The sequence below is a fragment of the Prosopis cineraria genome, unplaced genomic scaffold, assembly GCF_029017545.1.
Source record: "Prosopis cineraria cultivar Desert tree isolate PC_DT_omini unplaced genomic scaffold, ASM2901754v1 PC4, whole genome shotgun sequence".
NCBI classification, from domain to species: domain Eukaryota; kingdom Viridiplantae; phylum Streptophyta; class Magnoliopsida; order Fabales; family Fabaceae; genus Prosopis; species Prosopis cineraria.
The window spans coordinates 36,453,509-36,462,192 of NW_026555335.1; the positions used below are offsets into that span (position 1 = coordinate 36,453,509).

An 8,684-nucleotide genomic window follows, 5' to 3' on the forward strand; every position below is an offset into this window, starting at 1 on the left:
TCACAAGTACAAAAAATTAATTATTTTAAAATTTTTATTTTTTTATTTTGTGCTTACCCTTCAAATGATAAAAAATCTTTACAAATATTCAAAAAAATATGTCAAATAATTTTTACAATAATTATAAACAAGTAAAAACAAAATATTATCGTCCATCGTAAGGGTCAAAATCTAGTTAAGAAGTAAGATAAAAACTAAGAAGAGTTCGAATCCCAACTCTTTGGTATGGAGCAATTTAGTTAAGAGAGATTTATTATTTGTCCTCAATATCTGGGAGATATTTTCTACTGTCAGCATAGTTTACTGCCCACAATTATCACAAAAAGGTAGAAATTGATATATAAATATAAATATAATACAATTTTACATAAAGAAAACATGACTTTTATCTCTATAGTAATATTTCAATCTTCTTACTGCTTTTAATTTGATCAATATGCAATATTAATTCTTATAATTTTAAAAATACACTTAAAAATTATGAACCAACTTATGGAATTAATTTCACTGCAACACTATTAAGCCCTTTATTAACATGATAAAAATATGCTGGGAAATTGACTAAGCATAATTAAAAATAAAAGGTAAAAAGGTAAAACTTTCTTCCAGGATGCATTTGGATACGTGAGAATTTGGATTTGAATTAAATCCTTCATTTTAGTATATTAAATTTTTAGATTTGTATTTGATCAATGTTTTATTATGACTTCTTTATAATTTTAAATTCTCTATGAACCTTAATACTTGCAATTCTATTTACTCCAATCCTTTATTTTTTTCACATTTTCATCGTCAGTGTCTTTGTTATTATTGTCACTCCTCTCACATATCATTCTCGTCTTTCAACAATTAAGGTAAGCTTGTCACTTTCAATCTTCTATTTTGCTTTCAATTTTAACCCATCCTTTTTTTTTTTTTTAACTTTAACATATGCTTGTTGTTGAATACTTTGTTTTGATGATAATAGAATTCAAAAAGAGGTTTTGTTTTGAGCAGGTTATAACATTAACCATGACAAACCAACTCAAGATTATAAATAGGCAAGAACAAGGAAAGTTCCAGTCTTATAGGATTTTTTTTTTCATTTTCTCATAGTTCTTATTGTTAAAAACTTGTTTAAATATAAGAGCTTGCATTTGCATACATTAGCAAAATATGTTTGAGAGATAAGCCTAAGACATAGCACCGAACAAACGGGTGATGCGCTGGCTGGCAATTTTTGTCAGTTGGGTTGGCCAACTTGCTAAATAAAACAAGCTAAAAAATTTAATATAACTCATTTTTTTGCGGGTTGGCAAGCCTGCAGGCAAGCCCACAAAAATGTACCAATTTTTTTTTATAAATTAAAATTTATTAATATAAATATATATATATATTTATTTATTTATTTCACACTTTAAGGAAAATTAGCAATTAAAAAACATATAAATAAATAAAATAAACATAAAATTCAACCAAGCAAATTTATTTTGTTATATTTTTACTATTATTTATCTTCTCGCCTTAGTGTATTATCTTTTTCACTGAAAAGAAAATTTTGAATATAAACTCATATTTTTTTTTCAATAAATTCATATTTATGATTTTAATAAATAGTTCTTATGAGATTAATAAATAATATATATTTAAAATATTTATATAAAAATTAATAAATCATCGATTTACAACCTATAATAAAAAATTTATTTGCAAATTGTAAAAAAGATTCATATTATAATTCAAATATAAAGAACATATTTTGAAATTATAAATTATATAGTTAAAAAATATTTTTTTGTTGTAGATTTATAAAAATATATAATGTGATTAAAAATAAAAAAATTATTTTTAAAAAATCATGCTAGCCCGCGAGCTAACTTGTTTAGCCCCCGGCTTATAGCCCGTTTTATCTAGCTAGTTTGCAAGTTGGGCTAACTCATCCCGTTTTAAAAATAAGCCAATTTGTTCAATTCAACTCGTGAAATTTTGCGTGTTAAATGGGCTAACCCGTAAGTTCAACTCATTTTTCGACTTTACTTAAGTGCACATATGCATACTTATAGTTTTGAAATTAGAAAATATCTTTAGCAATGCATGTTTCAACCTCATCTTGCAAATTTTAGATAAAACACCTTTATGAAACTCAAACTTGTAAATTTTAGAGACTAACTCATGAGTTTGAGATTTATAGAATATATTTTATTTTGTGATTCTCAAACACATGAGTTTCGTAAGAAAAGACATAAGTTTTAAAGCTTTAGATAATATGTTTGTTTTTGGCCTACTCAAACACACGAGGTCTAGGTATGAAACACGTGAATTTTAGAGTGGCAATAGGAGCTTGGTTAGGTGCACTTGGAGCACGCGGATTTTGGTGTGTAGTGTGTTAAGCATGGCTCAAAGTTAAAAAATTATTTAAATATCTATAATTGTTTTAATTATTTTAAAAATAGTTACATGTGAAGCCTAAGCCCTGATTGTTGAATGAGTGTCTCACTTTATTCTCTAATTTCTTATAGACATATCAAGTAAAATTAATGCTGTGGGAGATGGTTTTGATTAGTTGGTCGAAGTTTGTATTAACTTGTAGTTACAATATAGTAGTTTAGACATATTAAAGTTTGTTAATTGTTGTTATGAGTTGTAATGAAGTATTTTTTATTTTTGGAGATTATTATAAATTTATTATGATTAACTTTTAATATTTTTTATAAATTTTATATGATTATAAGTATTTTTATTATCTCAATTAAGTTTATCATGTTAAAATGAATTGTTATCTGTGTCATGGAGGAAAAATGGAAGAAAAAAAAAAAGAAAGGTGTTGAACTATTGAGATTAGTATTCTCATCCTATGAACTAAGTTAATTTTATTCAACTTTAAATTGTATTGATCAAATTATGAGTTACCTAATTCAATAATTTTTATAAAACAAATTAGTAATTTTGAGTTAGGCCTGAAATCCTATCCTATTATTCTTTTGTTCAGCCTTACTCACAAGTTGTGGATCCTACACGTGCAAGTTTCAATCATTCATCATCTTGTATCTATTTTCTTGTGTGATCCATATAGCCTCCACGCGCGTTTTAGTCTTTTAAAAAATTTTGTGCTTCTATCTTCTCAAAACACGGAAATTCTAGAGTCTATCAAGCTTAACATTCTTAAGAGCCTTTTGCGCCTTTCATTCACGCGAGGATAAACCTGAAACATTTGTGGAAAAAAGTGTTTTTGTTTAATTTGCTCATACACATGCGAAATGAAAACAATCATAAACAGCTACTCGAAGCCTCTCAACGACTATAATATTCCCCACCATTATAAATAAAATTTTATTTAAGTGAGCGTGTTTAGAGATAATGGACTGCATTAACTGTTTTATCTATTACATTAAAGTTTTAAATAGTGGCAAAGCCGCACTGGTTAAGGAGGTGCATCCTTTGGGGAAAAAAGACTATAAGTGGAGCATATAAAATCTACAACCTTGCACCTCTTACTCTTAATATTTTACACCTTGGAATTAAATGAAAAATATTTAAGCTTAAAACTCATTAGATAGATAATATTTTAATGATTTTAGATAACATATGAAGAGCATATTTATAATAAAAAGATTATATTAGCTGTTTCAAGATAATTTTTTTAAAATAAAAAATGATGATAAAACTTATTTTATTATTATAATTTTTATTTAGCCCTAACATAATCTTATTTTTTTAAAAATATTAATTTTTATAAAATTATTTGCACCCCATTGACTAAGATCTTGGACTCCGTCACTAATTTTAAACTAGTTCTCTATTTTATTAATTATGAACTTTCATTGTATTCAATTATTACTCCTTTGAAAGTTTGTTTTATTTTAAAGCTTATTTACACCTTTGAAATTTCAGGAAAGCTTTTCCTAAGGTTTCTTTAGCTTAACAAAATTGTTGTAAGCGTTGTTCAATGAATTCAAAAATTTTTATAAAAAAGAGCGTTTGAGTGACTTTCTTATTCAACATATACATTGTTCAAATAAAAGATATTAAATACATAAATTTTGAATTCCAAGGCTTTAACTATAAAATTTTAAATTCAAATATATTAAACATTATCTTATATATTTGGTTTAACTTGTTTGGCACACGGGGGAGATGACTATGAAATTGGACACTCTCTCTATTAAAAAAATTAAGGTATTTAAGAGTTAGATATTTAAAAATATAATGTATTTTTAGTTTTGAAATAAAATGATTATTTTTTTAAAGTGTCCTATTTAATAAATTACTTATATTTATTTTAAGGTATGAATAAAGATAAATATAAAAAGATAAAATTAATTTAAAAATAAATAATTACTTTACTAAGAGATAAAATTTAATTAAAAATATTTTCTATTTTTAAAACTTAGAAAGTATATGCTAACAAAGGAAATTAACAGATTTAAATACCACGCGCAAATTCACTATCCTTTATTCTTTTTCTACACAACACATGCAGGAATAACACTTTAGATGGATTGAACAACATAATTGAAAAAACACGAAATATAATTACAATATCTAAAATAAAAAAAATAAAATAAAATACACACAAACTTGACGTCATACTTTTTTTTTTAATAATACTGGCAAAACTTCTAATATATATATATATATATATATATATATAAATATATAAGACAATGGGACTAGAGGGAGATTCTCGTGTAGTGCGTACGCAAGGTGGCGCGTTGTTAGTAGTTTCGGTCTCGGCACAGCACTGGGAGTCCTCCGCCACGGCATCGGTAATCTGAAAATTAAAATGCCGCCGGTAAAGAGGGGCAAGGCGAAGGTTGACAAGAGTGAACCAACTCAATCAGCAAAAGCTAACAATTGGCCATCTTGTATTCGATCCATGACTCCTTTTTCCGTTGCTATTTACCATCCACGCCAAGCCAGGTTCCAAAACTGCTTCCGACAGGTCCTTCTTTTTTTCTTCTTCTTGTTGATATGCATGCAATTCATGTGCTTTTGGTTTTAATTCCCAATCGTTATGAAATTGTAGATATCAGTGATGAAGCTGTAGGAGTGCAAATTGACGCACCGGCCAGGGACGGAGAAGCAAACACGGCCCTTCTCGATTACATTAGCTCCGTAAGCTCTTATTTTGTTTTGTTGTTTTCTAGTTTATTGTCCCCGAGTCTGACTCAGTTTGCATCTTTAGAAAACGAAATTTTACTGGGGAGAGATGGCGAAGCCCTAATATTGAGAGACGAGCCAGATGAAATGTTGCATGTTCATTTGAGTTTCCAGTATCAGATGTTAAAATTTGGGGATAATTTTTTCTCTTGTTTCTAAACCTAGTTTAGGAAATCTTCTTCTGCGATGGTTGAAACAGGGATTAGTGCTGGAAGGATGAAAATTTTGTGCAGTCATATCGTAAATATGGGTACTCTCTGAGTTTCGCACACATAGTTGATTAGATCCTACTTTGTATGGGTTCATCTAATTTTATGCCGGAATCAGTTGCGCCTCTATGCCTGCTTGGCGCGTTGCTTCTTCCTTGGATTGTCTAGATTTGTTTTATCTGCCTTCCAATGAATTATACAACAATGAAGCCCCGTCCCATTCAATGAGCTCGGCTACCCCCAATGGGTTGTATCAACAACTTATGTATCATTTATCATGAGATACTTACCTTCTGGAATCATGTTTTACCAAAATGAGCTGTCTTTTATTATATGCTTTATAATCTGGCGCTGCGCGCTTGTGTTAGAGGTGTAGATGGTATACTGGTTCTCTTTAGGTTGATATTATCATCGAGATTTCATTGATATCTATTGGTAAAAGTATAGTGGGTTCGGTCACAAGGCTACGAATCAGATACAATTAAAATTGCAGAAGGAAACTGAAAAAAATCAGAGAGGAGAAGCAGACAGAGGAAGACGATTTTCACCAAAATAATGCTCTGCCTTCACACGTCTCATTCCTCCATCTATATATTGCAACCACCTTCAATGTAGGCGCTAAACCCAATATTACCATCTTTTGGCCCAATAGTTACTTCCTCATAATTCCAATCCATAAGATGATTAAGCCCATTTCTGAAATGCTTCTGCATACTTTGCCTTCAAACTGCAGAATCTTTCTGCAAGATGACAGATGGAGTTGCTGCTGATCCTTCTGGGTTTAGCTCTGTCTTTTGTTTTATGTTAGACTTTTAGTTTCTCTTTCTCAAGCCTGAGGCTTGCATATTATTGTATGCAAAAAAGAAAAAGGAAACATATTATTAATGTAAATAGTTTTACATGGCTACCTTTTCTACTTCAGTATTGAGTCACCAATTCTGTAGCCCTACTTGGTTTTCCATACAACTTATGGACATTTTTATCTGTGCTCATATTTCAGCGTAATTATTGTTGTTAACAAATTAGTCTAAATTGTAACATTCTTTGTGTGATTGCAGGTTTTAGGAGTAAAACGAAGGCAAGTATCGATAGGCACTGGTTCCAAGTCTAGAGATAAGACAGTTATTGTGGAGGATGTTACTGTTCAATATGTTTTTGATGCTCTAGATAAAGTCTCAAAGGACCAGCGGTGAGACAAATACCAGGTGGCCGGAAGTGAAGCCATGTGCTGGGATCATGTGATATGTGTTGTTTCTTGATTACCATATACCACACAGCAAGAAGTAAGCCAGATTCTAGTCTCATTTGTTTTCCAGCTGAAGTATTTGCCACTGGTCTTGTTAGTTGAAAGAACGAGAGTCGAACGTGAGTGTTCTCTCTCACTTTTGTAGGATTTTGATTCTGATTTATGTTCGAAATGGTGTATCTACACTGCAAGCAAGTAGTTCCTAATGGTTTTGTAGGATGTTGATTCTCTATTTAAGTTCCTATCATTAGCTGTGAACATGTCCTTGAAACAAAGGCTGTGTCGTGTCAAAATATGAATTTTAGTCACTGATTTGAGAAACTTTAGTCAGACTAACTGAGCAAATATAACCTGACCACAGATTCGGAATAAAAAAGCCAGATATTTGATAGCCAAGACCGAAAAGCTCGGACAAGAGCAGCATTTGGAATATGCTCTGCAGAAGAATTAGGCATGGTCAACTATAGCCAGCATTAGCTTCATTGATACCAATCCCATCCTTTACATTCTGAAAACAGAACACAGCAACAAAAAGGAAAAGAGTTCCTAAGAAACAGATAATAAATGCTTATTAAGTTATGAAGAATCCTTAAACAGAGCGAATCAATTTAAACAGAGGTGTGTCAAAGATATATAGATCATATCGATATACTCTATCATATTACTCATTGGACATAAAAGAACAGTCTTGCCATGCTAGTATCAGAATATTTTGTCATGATATGAGCTCTGAAGTGTTTTTCCTTTGATGATCTTTTCGTTAGGTCTCGCATGACTTTTCATTTCAGGAACCTATAGATCAATGAATTTTTTGAAGTTCATATTTAGAGCCAGAAGCTCTCGAACCCTTCTGCGTCATGTGTTGCCAATGAGGAAAATTGGTTTTGAACTCTTTTTTTTCCCCTAAAATAACAAACACTCTAAGAACTTAAGCATATGAAATCATTAAAAAAAAAAAAAAATTACCCATGCGTTTTGCATGACAGGTTATGGGCATTGACGCGATGGAGGGTGATGAACAGTATCGCTATCAACTGATCTTCGAAATACATAATTAAAAACATTGAAGCAGCAGTGTGGTGAATTCTGAAAAATATGCGTTTATCAGAATTGACAGAGCCAAACCTGCATGGATTTTTTATTTTTTATTTTTTATGAATCAGCATAGAAAATCTTAAATAGAAAAGAAGTCGTGAAATAACGATACTACAATTTGATGACTATCTGAGCAACACGAATGGAAGCATTCAGCATGTTACAATACAAAATTAATTTCTGATTTTTTTGGCCAAGTAAAATTGATATCTGATTGGCTTGTTCAGAATGCCTACTCTGTGCATATTGAGACAACTATCATGATAAAAAATGAATTGATTCATTAATATTTTAATAGTCATCTATAAAACACTCATGTAAGGTGTTTAATGAATGAAAGTATATTAAAAAGATATATAATTTTTAAAAACTGAAATACACATTTAGTTCTTTAACTTTATTCAAGACTTTATTTTGGTCCCTTATATTCATAAAGTGTATTTTTAGTTGTTAAATCTTAACATTGTTAGTTTCATTGGCAAAATTTTTTTATATTGAACATTTAAATATTGATAAAATATTTTTAAATATTAACATATTAAATTTTATTTTTTAAAATAACAATTATTAGCATAACAAATAACAATTTGAAACTAATGGTATTGGGATTAAAGGACTAAAAATATATTTTATAAAATTAAAGGACTAACTTAAAACCTTATACACAATTAGAGGATCAAATATATACTTTAACTTTTTTTTGAATGATAAAGGTTTCAATTATTTTTTTTTAATAATTGCATAGTAGTTACCCGTGTACTCTATTATAAGCCAGAAGAACATGCAAATTGTAAAGCGTGCATGTGAGTGCAAGCATGGAAGGTGTAGAGGACAATACAATAGCAAGCATTTTCAGCCAAGGGTGCCCGATTGAAGATAATATAAAAAATATTAAATATTGAGTAACTTTTTATTTTATAATTTTATAAAAATTAATAGTATTTAGAGGGTGTAGAATAAAATCGTATAGCAAGTATTAGTAAAAAGCAAAAAAA

The 8,684-nt window shown here is 29.7% G+C and overlaps 1 long non-coding RNA gene across 1 annotated transcript; it reads left to right on the forward strand.

Moving 5' to 3' along the window:
• The first annotated feature begins 5,001 nt into the window (after positions 1-5,001).
• Positions 5,002-6,915, forward strand: LOC129310082 (uncharacterized). Its single transcript, XR_008593015.1, has 2 exons — positions 5,002-5,094; positions 6,407-6,915. It is a non-coding gene; the product is annotated as an uncharacterized LOC129310082 (long non-coding RNA).
• The last annotated feature ends 1,769 nt before the right edge of the window (positions 6,916-8,684 follow it).